Genomic DNA, 12,694 nt, shown 5'->3' with positions numbered 1-12,694 from the left:
AGTCGATCGAGTATATTCTTCGTGCTAGGCATACTTTCAGCAATAGGCGACTGTTCATTCTCCATAATAGTTTTCCTCGGGTCTGAAATGTCCTTATCAAGCTGACAATTTTGGTCCTTCGTAGGAAGAACACTTTGCAAATTAATTAAGTTAATCGTCTCATGTGAATTCTTCTTGGATTGAGATGGCAAATGACCCGGTTTCCTTGTGGATTAGCTTGCGGCCAACTGACCAACTTGAGTTTCAAGTGACTTGATTGAAGCTTCCTTCTGTTGGTCACTCATTTGCAATTGCTTTGTCAATGATTGAATCATTGTCTTTAACTCAGCCAGCTCACTTACCCCACTGGAAGATGAAGCTCCTTGATGTGGTGGAGGGAAAGAAGGAGGCGTTTGAAAGCCTTGTTGAGCTTTATGAGGAGGGACATAGGCTTGCTGCAGCTGCGGTGGAGGAGTAGGATTAAGAACATTTTGACTTGTCCACCTCAAATTGGGATGGACTGCCCCTTGATTATTATAGTAGGAACCTCCTCCTTGCCTATATTGCTGAAAGGCAAGGACTTTTTCCTTCTCTGTCAGACAGTCTACAACAGTGTGACCGTTATTGTTCCCACATCTCTCACAAGTGATAGTTTCCTGTCTAGTCAACAGATGAACCGTCTGTTGATCGCCAGCTTGATGCAATTCCAACCTATCAAAACGAGCATTCATGGCCTCCAGCTGAGCCACGACCGCATTATCAACCGAGTGAACAGTCAGAATTCCATCCCTGGGGTTCTCATATTTAGCACAATGGGTCGCCATCTCCTCAATAATGTCCCATCCCTTATCGTCATCAATGTTCTTTTGAAATCTCTCATTGGATGAGGCGTCAAGTATAGCTCTATGGTCATCGTACAACCCATTGTAGAACTGGTTGCACAAGAACCACTGATCAAAACCATGGTGAGGAAGAGACCTCACCAGCTTCTTGAACCGGCACCAAGCTTCATAGAAATTCTCATCAGGTGCCTGCTTGAAACTAGAAATCTTACCCCTCAGCTGATTAGTGCGTTGTGCAGGGAAGCATCTTTTGTAGAAGGCAAGTGCAAGGGACTCCCAGTTGGTGATACCACCAGCAGTCCGGTCAAGATCAGTCAGCCATTCCCTGGCTCCATCAGTCAACGAAAAAGGAAATAGAACTTCCTTTATCTTGTCTTGAGTTACTCCCTTAGTAGCGGGAATAGTAGAGCAGTAGTCAGTAGAGACCTCCACATGCTTCCGCGGATCTTCACCCGCCACACCTCGATAAAGATTTCTTTCTACCAAATTTATGTAAGACGGATGGATATCAAACGTGTTACCGTCCTCAGTTGAGAGCTTGAAACCTTTGGAAATCGAGGCAGCTGTGGGCCTTGAGTGACTCGCTATGTTAGGCATCTTTGCTGGTTTGATAGTAGAAATGAGATTGCCTTCTTCAAAAGACGGGTCTTCTGCGAATAAAAAGTGTTGTAACTCGGGCTCGAAAGTACTCAAGTCTTCCTTTCGAATCTTTCTTTGCAGACGGAGTCTATGCCGAAAAGATCTCTCTGGCTCAGGATCAGCTGGGATTAATTCCGACCTGTTTGACCTGGGCATACACAACACTGAAAGAAATAAGTGAGAACTGTCTCAAGGAATGAAAATTCCTTGAGATGGATAAAAATAAACGATACAAAAAAACAGATAGGGCTATTGCCTCCCCGGCAACGGCGCCAAAATGTGACAGGCTAATCGTATACGTACCAAAAATAACCAACTGGTCTCTAACTAATATAGCTAGGGAAGTCGGGATCGTATCCACAGGGAGGCAACATATATGTTAAAGGTCCGTCTATTAGGTCACAAAATAGGGGTTTGATTTTTGATTTCTAAACTAATAAAAGATTAAGGGAAAGAGAAATTAAACAAGATTAATAAAAGTGAGAAAATGTAATAATGATGATCAAATAGAGAAAGTATGCCAGGATTTCGGTTCACCATGGTAGTCTATCGACTCAGCTGCAAGTAGCCTAGACAATCTACTGTGAGAAGGATACAGGAAAGGTCCTTCCGGTCCACTTTCTATCCTAGAATCCCTCTAACTTAACTTCCGTCCTCATTAGGGTAGTCTACTGTTCATAGCAGGTCTATTTAATCCAATATTCCGATCCAGGAGTAACAATAACCAGATTAAAGATAACTTAGAAGCGTGCACTCAACTAAGTTGATATTACAGTTAAATTGCTATGGGACAGATTCTTACAAATAAATCGTCTAGTCTATTCGTTACATCGTCACAATCCTACCATGGATTCCCTAATCCCGACATTAAAGGAATTAGCTACTCATAATATTAATGGTGTCAACAGTAATAATATTAAGTGTACTAATGGAAGGCATAATGAAGTAATAATGATTAAGCATAAACTAAATTAGGGCAGAAGTAATTAAGGAGGAACATGGATTAAAGCAAACAATAAATAATAAGATTAAGATTAAGAGAAGAATGATTACAATCAAAAGAATTCAGGCGTAAAGAACAATCCAATATCCGAGCAAGAGATTAAAGGAAAGGAGGAAAAGTTTTATAGTCGAAAGTATGAAAGAGAGATTAGAGTGTTTTGAGATAAAAGAGACGTCCTAATGACCTAATTAACGCATGCTTAAATAGGAAAACAAAGCTTAAACAAATAATAGTAACACGGGTCACTAAAGCCCGCTTAGAATAGCAAACCACTCGATCGAGTGGATTCAGACCACTCGATCGAGGTCTTCTCCAGCTTTTCCTCTCGATCGAGTAAATAAAGTTCCCGATCGAGGAACTCTGTATTCAGCATTTCGATCGAGTAAACAAAAGTACTCGATCGACCTCTCGTGTCCTCCAAACCACTCGATTGAACACTAGAACCCTTCGATCGAGTGCTTTTCTTTAGATCAACCTCTTAAGTTGTCTTTGACCGCTTTGTTGACCACCCTTTACGCACTCCAAGGCATAGTTCTTGCTCTAACATTCCCGTCTCCTCATTATGCATGCTAAATAGGACGAATAAGACGCGGTTTCACCACTTTCAGGTTCATTTCTGCAATTTAGACAAAACAAACCAAAGTAGCCAATTCGGGGCATTTTGCAATACATACTACTTATAAAAATGCATAGAAATACGTGCAATATAAGACTAAAAAGGCTATATAAAATGCACGTATCAAATCTCCTCAAACCGAACCTTTACTCGCCCTCGAGTAAACTAAACGCAAACTAATGGAACGGAAATGAAAACTCAGAGCTAGCTATAACTTGTTTACTTGAACCAATTTAATGCAAACAAACATCAACAGTCATAGCTACAACGGTCAATACGCAAACGAGTTATAAGATGTCCATAAATAAAGCTGACCTATCGACCTTGCTAGACCAACAAAATCGGACTCTCACGTGGTCGCTCTTCTCTCATGAAGCAAAGGGTGAATTATATATGTATAAGAGAGAAAGAGAAACAGTCACTCACCTAAACTGCGACCTACATAACATGCATGCAACAAAAATGATAGACGATTCAAGTACTATGTATACACTCCAACCAACAATGTCCGTCACAGCCGAGGGCTTACAAATAGTATAGGAAAGTGAGGTTCAGGTAAGAAAGGGCAAAAACAAATTATGGGAATGTGAAGGTAAAGCGTCAAGCTAGTTCCTAAACAAGACCATATAAGATCATCCGAATCTCAGCTGACTATAAAATAATGCACAAGTGCCCTTCATGGCACAAAACTCACTAATCAAATACACTATTTCCTCAAAAATATATGAATAAGAACAGAGGAGTAGACCGTCACAAACTTCCCTTTTTTTAATACGGTCCTATTTACTCAAACAACTCAACTTTTTCAATTTTTTTTTCTTCTGCCCGTATGATTCAACCTCTTTTTTCATTTTTTTTCCTTTTTTTTTCAATCACACGTTTCCTTCATTTTTTCTTTTTTCATGTTCTTTTTTTTTTTTTTTTTTTTTCATAAACTCATCCTTCCTCATTTTTCTACCAACTCCAATCAAAAGAACAATCGTGCCAAACTCGCAACATGGATCAAAATACCGCAAAAGTTACACTAAACTAGCTTGACAAGGCAGGCTTAATTATGGGTGTAGCTAATGGGTCAAAAAGGCTAAATTTGGCTTAAGTGGAGCTAAATGGGTGAAAAATGAAAGAAAGGGGAATTTGCAAGCACCTCCCTGCATGTGACACCGACCACAAACCCGAATGTATGCAATTAGCAAGAAATCGAATTTCATGAATGTGCAAAAATGATAAACATGTTATGCAAGGAGTACTACTCTCAATTCCTATGTAAACTGGTCATGAATGTCAACAGTTATATGCTTCTAGAACTCAGAAATTATAGAGTAGGTTGCCAATTTATCAGGTCAAGTCTACACAGTCAGCTAAATTTGAACAAAAACTCGTAGATATGCGTAAGACTCAGCTAATAACTGTCAATATAGTGCAAGGCTCAAGTAAAAAAAAATGACAAGTTACAGTGCAATATCATCACGGAAATCAACCGTTCCGACTCAACCTATATGCAAAATGAAACGTGATTATTTTTTTGATTTTTAAAATTTTATTATTTTTTGAATTTTTTTTATGATTTTTTTTAAAAAGAATCAAATACAATGCAAGCAGAAAAAGGAAACGTGAATGCAAAACGAATGCAAATGCAGACTCAAAGGATGCATTACCCTCCCCAAACCAAAACGGACAACGCCCTCGTTGTCCTCCAGCATACACCAGCAAAGATAAATACAGGGGAACGGGAAAATACAACCGATAAATGCATGGAAAACAATAATTAAAAAGGAGACAAAACAAATAAGAGAGCAAGAATGTACAAACAAAACACGAACTTCCCCAAACCCGCCAGAAAACTGGGGAAGTGAGTAGACCAGTAGCTACTCGTCAGCCTCGTCCTCCACGTCCTCCATCGTGAAGTCTGGGTCCACCTGCTGCTCCCTCCTCCTCGCCTCCTCAGCCTGAGTCCTCGCCGCCTCCTCAGCTGTGTCCTCGTCACTGGCTGGCTGTGGGTACCCCTCAGCTGGGTACCGGTAGAAATACGGGTGTGGCCAGCCCTCAGGAACGGGACGTTGGCTCATCATGTGATACTCGTATAGAGGGAACAAAGCAAGAGCTATGTCCCGCTCCATACGAGCCTGCCTGCTAAGAAGCTCAAGCAACAAACTGTCACGACGCCCTTGGTTAAGGACCGCCGACGCCTCAAAGGAAGGAGGAGGAAAAAAATTAGCCGGGTAAACTAGCTGTGTCTGGTCGAGTGCAGGAGTAGGAGTAGGGACCGGGGTAGGAGTGGCCGTGGAAGTCTGGCCACCCGTAAAAGGTGTAGATCCCTCTCCGGTCTCAGGTCTCTTCCGCTTCTTAGAAGCGGACATGGTAGGAGGTGGACCAAGCGGGAGGTGATACATGGGTAGTGGTGGAGGTAACCTGCCCTTAACAGTAGGCAGGGGGACAAGGCGAGGCAGAGTGGTGCAAGATAAGGGTAGAGACAAGGAACCGCAAATCTTCCATGTCTGATGGTCATAAGTAAGCCAAGTCATAGACAACATAGCTGCCAGGTCAAGGTACCTATCAGTGTCTAGGTGCTGTAAGTAACGAGGAAAGGCGGGGAAGATAGAACGGGCAAGAAAAGTGGCTATGCCACCTCAAAAAATGGTGCCCGTAGTCTTCCGCCCCACCGTGTGAAAGTACTGAGCAGTCAAGTAAGCAATGTTAAGCACAAAAGGGTCCCTCACTGTCAATGGTCAGGTACCCACCGAGAATAGACAGCTCAATGTTGTTCACATTGTTAGGTTCTTTACGGCCAAAGATGGTCCCACCAATGAGACGCAAGAAGTAACGGGCCGGGGGAAGGTGGACATGCGCGAGCTTGCGCTCCTCGTAGCTAGTCTGTGTCAAGGTCCTCCACAACTGGCGGATGACCTTCCTAGGAGAGGCAGTGTCACCCGTAAAAGAAAGACCTAACCTAGTGCCAAACTCCTCTAAGGTCCAAGAAAAATTCCGGTTAAATAACCGGAAAGAAACAGAAGCACAGGTCGGGTCAGTGGCGTAGGCGCCAGAAGAGAAGGTAAAGGAGCTGAAAAGCTTGAGAGTCAGCTCCTTGTAGGTCAAGACACTCATGGTAATCAGTCCTGACATCCCCGCCCCTCTCAAAATCTCAAGTACGGGCTCATAAATACCTAACTTATCAAGTGACTTACGACACAAAAATTTAGTAGACAGAAAATCACAGCTCTCTAAAGCAAAGAAACGTTGACGATGTAAAGCATTAACGAAAATTACCTTAGGGTAGTCGGGGTGCTGGTTAAGTGAGTCATCAACTCGGATAGTGACAGGGCCAGCAACAGGCGTGGCTCGTCCGCGACCCCGGCCTCTAGTACCTGAAGAAGAAGCCCGTCCTCTGACGGAACGAGGTACTAAGGCCGCTCGGTAAGCAGCTGTGACAGCTGGTGACCACGCAGCAAGGGTGGTCACCGTACCAGAAGTACTAGCAGCGGCTGCACTAGTAGAAGCAGCAGAGGTAGATCTAGCAGCAGTGCTAGCTGAGACGGAGGCAGACACAGAGGCGAAAACAGAGCTAGGCGCGACAGAGGCGGAACTAGCAACAACAGCAGTGGTAGTACCAGTGACAACAATAGCTAAAACAGGGGAATCAACAGTGGTACTAACAGTCGGAATGACCGTCTCAGTCAAGGATGGAACAAAGGTCGAACTAGTCGAAGACAATGAACTACTTTCCATCCTAATTAAGTAAGCAAGGGGGAATAACAATCAATTAAACAAATTAAGCACAAAATCCCCAATTTCAGTCGGGTTTTTCGAATTGAATGACAAACTCTAAACCCCAAATGCTCTAACAATACGAAATTAACAAATAATCGACAAGAGAGCAAAGGAAATACTTACTTGATGTATAATCCCACAAAAGAAGCAATAAAATCGACAAGAAAATGATGCAAATAGGCGGAATTTTGATCGAAAACCCGCAAACCCTAATTCCCTTAATTAACCGCAAAGAAGAACAAATTTGAAGGGGAAAGTAGAGGGCTTTGGTCGATTTATTAGCAATGTAAATAATGTGGGTGTTGGATTTGGTTTTAAGGCAAGAATTAGGGAGGAATTGGGGTGATTATCGCAAATAAGGAAAACAAATGAAGAATAAATTAGAATGAAGAAAAATAGAAGTTTAAAGAGGTAACTTCATGCGTGTAAAAAGAAATTCCACTCGATCGAGTGATTTTAAATTACTCGATCGAGAACATTGGCTTCCATTCTGCTCGATCGAATGAAATTCCTCTCGATCGAGTACTCTTCATTTTTGCCATTTCGATCGAGTAACTGAAACTACTCGATCGAGCTGTTCTCTTGGGCATTCTTCTCGATCAAGTATAAAAAGTACTCGATCGAGTTCTTTTCTCGTGTAACTCATTCCAATGCGACATTATCTCCCCAAACCTGTATAAAAACACGCACAAACATATCCCGCACATACCAAATCGCAAAATACGCAGTCTATAGTCTTTTCTAGCTAAGCTAAATAGTCTAAAGTCTAGCAATTCTAGAAATGCAATAAAGAAGTTCGATAGAAATTTAAATTTTACAATTTGTTACAACGGGGCATTCCCCGCTTAATTCCCAAAACATTCCAGTAGCCCAAAAGAGGGCTTCTGATTGGTGGAGGTCCCTTCAGCATCTTTGACCGTCCTGTTCGATCTCCATAAGCTTGAGTTTGAACTGGTAGGGGGAGAGTAGTTGACGTCCACGTATGCACGGACTTTCTTCTTCCCTTTGTCTTTCCCATGAGCTTTGACATTGGCATCTCCATTTTAATTGACTTTAATCGCACTTTAACCGTTGACAACTCCGGCATCCATTACATCTGTACATGCAGTAAGGAAAACAGAAGATTGTTACTCCTTTTCGCTCTTAGTCCGAGGAGGAGGGGTTACAATAGCGGCACAAAATTCAACATTCTCAGCTGGAGTGTCTATATCTAGGTCAGTAGAGGATAGGGCATTGCAAGGTTGAGCTTGCATGGGAGCCCTACGAGATTTAGATTGATGAAAAATCAATTCTTTATCTCCTACCTGAAACGTAAGTGTCTTGCCCCCGACATCGATCACCGCGCGAGCAGTGAATAAAAATGGTCTCCCTAAAATAATAGGGGTGTGAGTGTCCTCGAGGATGTCAAGCACTACGAAGTCTACGGGAATAAAGAATCTCCCTATCTTGACAGGTATGTCCTCTATAACTCCTAACGGCCGTGATATACTACGGTCGGCCATCATTACGGTCATGTTAGTGCAATTAAATTTGGTCAAACCAAGTCTCTTAGTGAGAGATAGAGGTAAGACGCTCGCGCTAGCACCTAGATCACATAGCGCATTGTCAATCAAATGGGTTCCTATATGACACGGAATCGAGAAACTACCTGGGTCTGACTGTTTAGGTGGCAACTTATTTTGAACTAGGGCAGTCCCTACCTCAGTTAAAGATACCGTCTCATGATCGTTTATATGCCTCTTACGCGATAAAATTTCTTTCCTATACTTTAAGTAAGAGGGTATCTGAGCCAGCAACTCGGCGAACGGAACATTAACATGTAAACTTTTCAGGAGCTCGGCAAATTTCCCGAACTGTTGATTGGTTTTGTTGCTCTGTAATCGCCTTGGAAAGGGCACCGTAATGGGAATCTCGAGCCCTTTGTTCCTCTCTTCCAACGTCTCAGCAGGTTCAAGCTCTTTTTCACTTGATCGAGTCTTTTTACCTCTCGATCGAGTCTTTTCAGGTGAGCTTTCACTCGATCGAACACTTTCATGCTCTCGATCGAGTTCCTCTATATGCACAGTGTTTGATCAAGGCAAAGTTCCACTCGATCGAACAATTTCTTCAGCAATTCTACTCGATCGAGTGGTTTCAATCTCTCGATCAGTTTCGTGATTATCCAAATTACTCGATCGAGCACTAATTCCATTTGATCAAGAAATTTCAGCAGCTTTTCTACTCGATCGACCACCTGAAATCAGTCGATCGAGTATATTTTTCGTGCTAGGCATACTTTCAGCAATAGGCGACTGTTCATTCTCCATAATAGCTTCCCTCGAGTCTGAAATGTCCTTATCAGCTGACAACTTTGGTCCTTCGTAGGAACGAACACTTCGCAAATTAATTAAGTTAATCGTCTCATGTGGATTCTTCTCGGATTGAGATGCCAAATGACCCGGTTTCCTTGTGGATTGGCTTGCGGCCAACTGACCAACTTGAGTTTCAAGTGACTTGATTGAAGCTTCATTCTGTTGGTCACTCATTTGCAATTGCTTTGTCAATGATTGAATCATTGTCTTTAACTCAGTCAGCTCACTTACCCCACTGGAAGATGAAGCTCCTTGATGTGGTGGAGGGAAAGAAGGAGGCTTTTGAAAGCCTTGTTGAGCTTTATGAGGAGGGACATAGGCTTGCTGCTGCTGCGGTGGAGGAGTAGGATTAAGAACATTCTGACTTGTCCACCTCAAATTGGGATGGACTGCCCCTTGATTATTGTAGTAGGAACCTCCTCCTTGCCTATATTGCTGAAAGGCAAGGACTTGTTCCTTCTCTGTTAGACAGTCTACAGCAGTGTGGCTATTATTGCTCCCACATCTCTCACAAGTGACAGTTTCCTGTCTAGTCAACAGATGAACCGCCTGTTGATCGTCAGCTTGCTGCAATTCCAACCTATCAAAATGAGCATTCATGGCCTCCAGCTGAGCCACGACCGCATTATCGACCGAGTGAACAGTCCGAATTCCGTCCCTGGGGTTCCCATATTCAGCACAATGGGTCGCCATCTCCTCAATAATGCCCCATCCCTTATCGTCATCAATGTTCTTTTGAAATCTCCCATTGGATGAGGCGTCAAGTATAGCTCTGTGGTCATCGTACAACCCATTGTAGAACTGGTTGCCCAAGAACCACTGATCAAAACCATGGTGAGGAAGAGACCTTACTAGCTTCTTGAACCGGCACCAAGCTTCATAGAAATTCTCATCAGGTGCCTGCTTGAAACTAGTAATCTTACCCCTCAGCTGATTAGTGCGTTGTGGAGGGAAGTATCTTTTGCAGAAGGCAAGTGCAAGGGTCTCCCAGTTGGTGATACCAGCAGCAGTCCGGTCAAGATCAGTCAGCCATTCTCTGGCTCCATCAGTCAACGAAAAAGGAAATAGAACTTCCTTTATCTTGTCTTGAGTTACTCCCTTAGTAGCGGGAATAATAGAGCAGTAGTCAGTAAAGACCTCCATATGCTTCCGCGGATCTTCACCCGCCACACCTCGATAAAGATTTCTTTCTACCAAATTTATGTAAGACGGACGGATATCAAACGTGTTACCGTCCTCAGTTGAGAGCTTAAAACCTTTAGGAATCGAGACAGCTGTGGGCTCTGAGTGTCTCACTATGTTAGGCATCTTTACTGGTTTGATAGCAGAAATGAGATTGTCTTCTTCAAAAGACGGGTCTTCTGCGAATAAAAAGTGTTGTAACTCGGGCTCGAAAGTACTGAAGTCTTCCTTTCGATTCTTTCTTTGCAGACGGAGTCTATGCCGAAAAGATCTCTCTGGCTCAGGATCAGCTGTGACTAATTCCAACCTGTTTGACCTGGGCATACACAACACTGAAAGAAATAAGTGAGAACTGTCTCAAGGAATGAAAATTCCCCGAGACGGATAAAAATAAACGAAACAAAAAAATAGATAGGGCCATTGCCTCCCCGGCAACGGCGCCAAAATTTAACAGGCTAATCGTATACCTACCAAAAATAACCAACTGGTCTCTAACTAATATAGCTCGGGAAGCCGGGATCGTATCCACAGGGAGGCAAGATATCTGTTAAAGGTCCGTCTATTAGGTCACAAAATGGGGGTTTGATTTTTAATTTCTAAACTAATAAAAGATTAAAGCAAAGAGAAATTAAACAAGAGTAATAAAAGTGAGAAAATGTAATAAAGATGATCAAATAGAGAAAGTATGCCAGGATTTCAGTTCACCATGGTAGTCTATCGACTCAGCTACAAATAGCCTAGACAATCTACTGTGAGAAGGATACAGGAAAGGTCCTTCCGTTCCACTTTCTATCCTAGAATCCCTCTAACTTAACTTCCGTCCTCATTAGGGTAGTTTACTGTTCATAGCAGGTCTATTTAATCCAATCTTCCGATCCAGGAGTAAAATTAACCAGATTAAAGGTAACTTAGAAGCGTACACTCAACTAAGTTGATATTACAGTTAAATTGCTATGGGACAGATTCTCACAAATAAATCGTCTAGTCTATTCGCTACATCGTCACAATCCTACCATGGATTCCCTAATCCCGACATTAAAGGAATTAGCTACTCATAATATTAATGGTGTCAACAATAATAATATTAAGTGTACTAATGGAAGACATAATGAAATAATAATGATTAAGCATAAACTAAATTAGGGCAGAAGTAATTAAGGAGGAACAAGGATTAAAGCAAACAATAAATAATAAGATTAAGATTAAGAGAAGAATTATTACAATCAAAAGAATTCAGGCGTAAAGAACAATCCAATATCCGAGCAAGAGATTAAAGGAAAGGAGGAAAATTTTTACAGTCAAAAGTATGAAAGAGAGATTAGAGTGTTTTGAGATAAAAGAGACGTCCTAATGACCTAATTAACGTATGCTTAAATAGGAAAAACAAATCTTAAACAAAATAATAGTAACACGGGTCACTAAAGCCCACTTAGAATAGCAAACCACTCGATCGAGTGGATTCAGACAACTCGATCGAGGTCTTCTCCAGCTTTTCCTCTCGATCGAGTAAATAAAGTTCTCGATCGAGGAACTCCAGTATTCAGCATTTCGATCGAGTAAACAAAAGTACTCGATTGACCTCTCGTGTCCTCCAAACCACTCGATCAAACACTAGAACCCTTTGATCGAGTGCTTTTCTTCAGATCAGCCTCTTAAGTTGTCTTTGACCGCTTCGTTGACCACCCTTTACGCACTCCAAGGCATATTTCTTGCTCTAACATTCCCGTCTCCTCATTATGCATGCTAAATAGGACGAATAAGACGCGGTTTCACCACTTTCATGTTCATTTCTGCAATTTAGATAAAACAAACCAAAGTAGCCAATTCGGGGCATTTTGCAATACATAACAGTACATAATTGCATAGAAATACGTGCAATATAAGACTAAAAAGGCTATATAAAATGCACGTTTCGATCATCATACTCGGGGTTAAACCGACATGGTATATGTGGACCAAGGATGATTATGAATATGACTAAAATGTTTGCAAATTTGAATAAAAGATAAAAATTAAAGAAATAGGAGACGAAAAAGTTCAAATCTCCATAAATTTGTTATTAACCAACAATATCATCGTTACACGGGATAAAACCGTCATGGTATAAATAACCAAAGATGATTTCGGCAATGGTCAAAAATATTTATCATAAAAATGATTTGAAATGGTAAGAAAACCGTAAAGAAAAGGATAAAATAAAATGTTGGAATGTAAAGGAATGATGAACTTAAACACTTTGAGTTCTAACTTGAGAAGCCATAAGAGGCGCGAGCCTCTAGGCGAGGCAATAGACCTCTGTCTGAGGTCAAAACTCGGT

General features: G+C 41.8%; 2 non-coding genes across 2 annotated transcripts; both read left to right on the top strand.

The window, feature by feature from the left end:
* The first annotated feature begins 936 nt into the window (after positions 1-936).
* Positions 937-1,042, top strand: LOC141609626 (small nucleolar RNA R71). The gene has a single exon (XR_012527550.1). It is a non-coding gene; the product is annotated as a small nucleolar RNA R71 (small nucleolar RNA).
* An 8,979-nt stretch (positions 1,043-10,021) lies between these two features.
* LOC141609713 (small nucleolar RNA R71) lies at positions 10,022-10,127 on the top strand. The gene has a single exon (XR_012527631.1). It is a non-coding gene; the product is annotated as a small nucleolar RNA R71 (small nucleolar RNA).
* The last annotated feature ends 2,567 nt before the right edge of the window (positions 10,128-12,694 follow it).

The sequence above is a fragment of the Silene latifolia genome, chromosome 10 (assembly GCF_048544455.1).
Source record: "Silene latifolia isolate original U9 population chromosome 10, ASM4854445v1, whole genome shotgun sequence".
NCBI lineage: Eukaryota > Viridiplantae > Streptophyta > Magnoliopsida > Caryophyllales > Caryophyllaceae > Silene > Silene latifolia.
The sequence above is the reverse complement of the archived record's forward strand: the minus strand, read 5'-3'. Positions and strand labels throughout refer to the sequence as shown.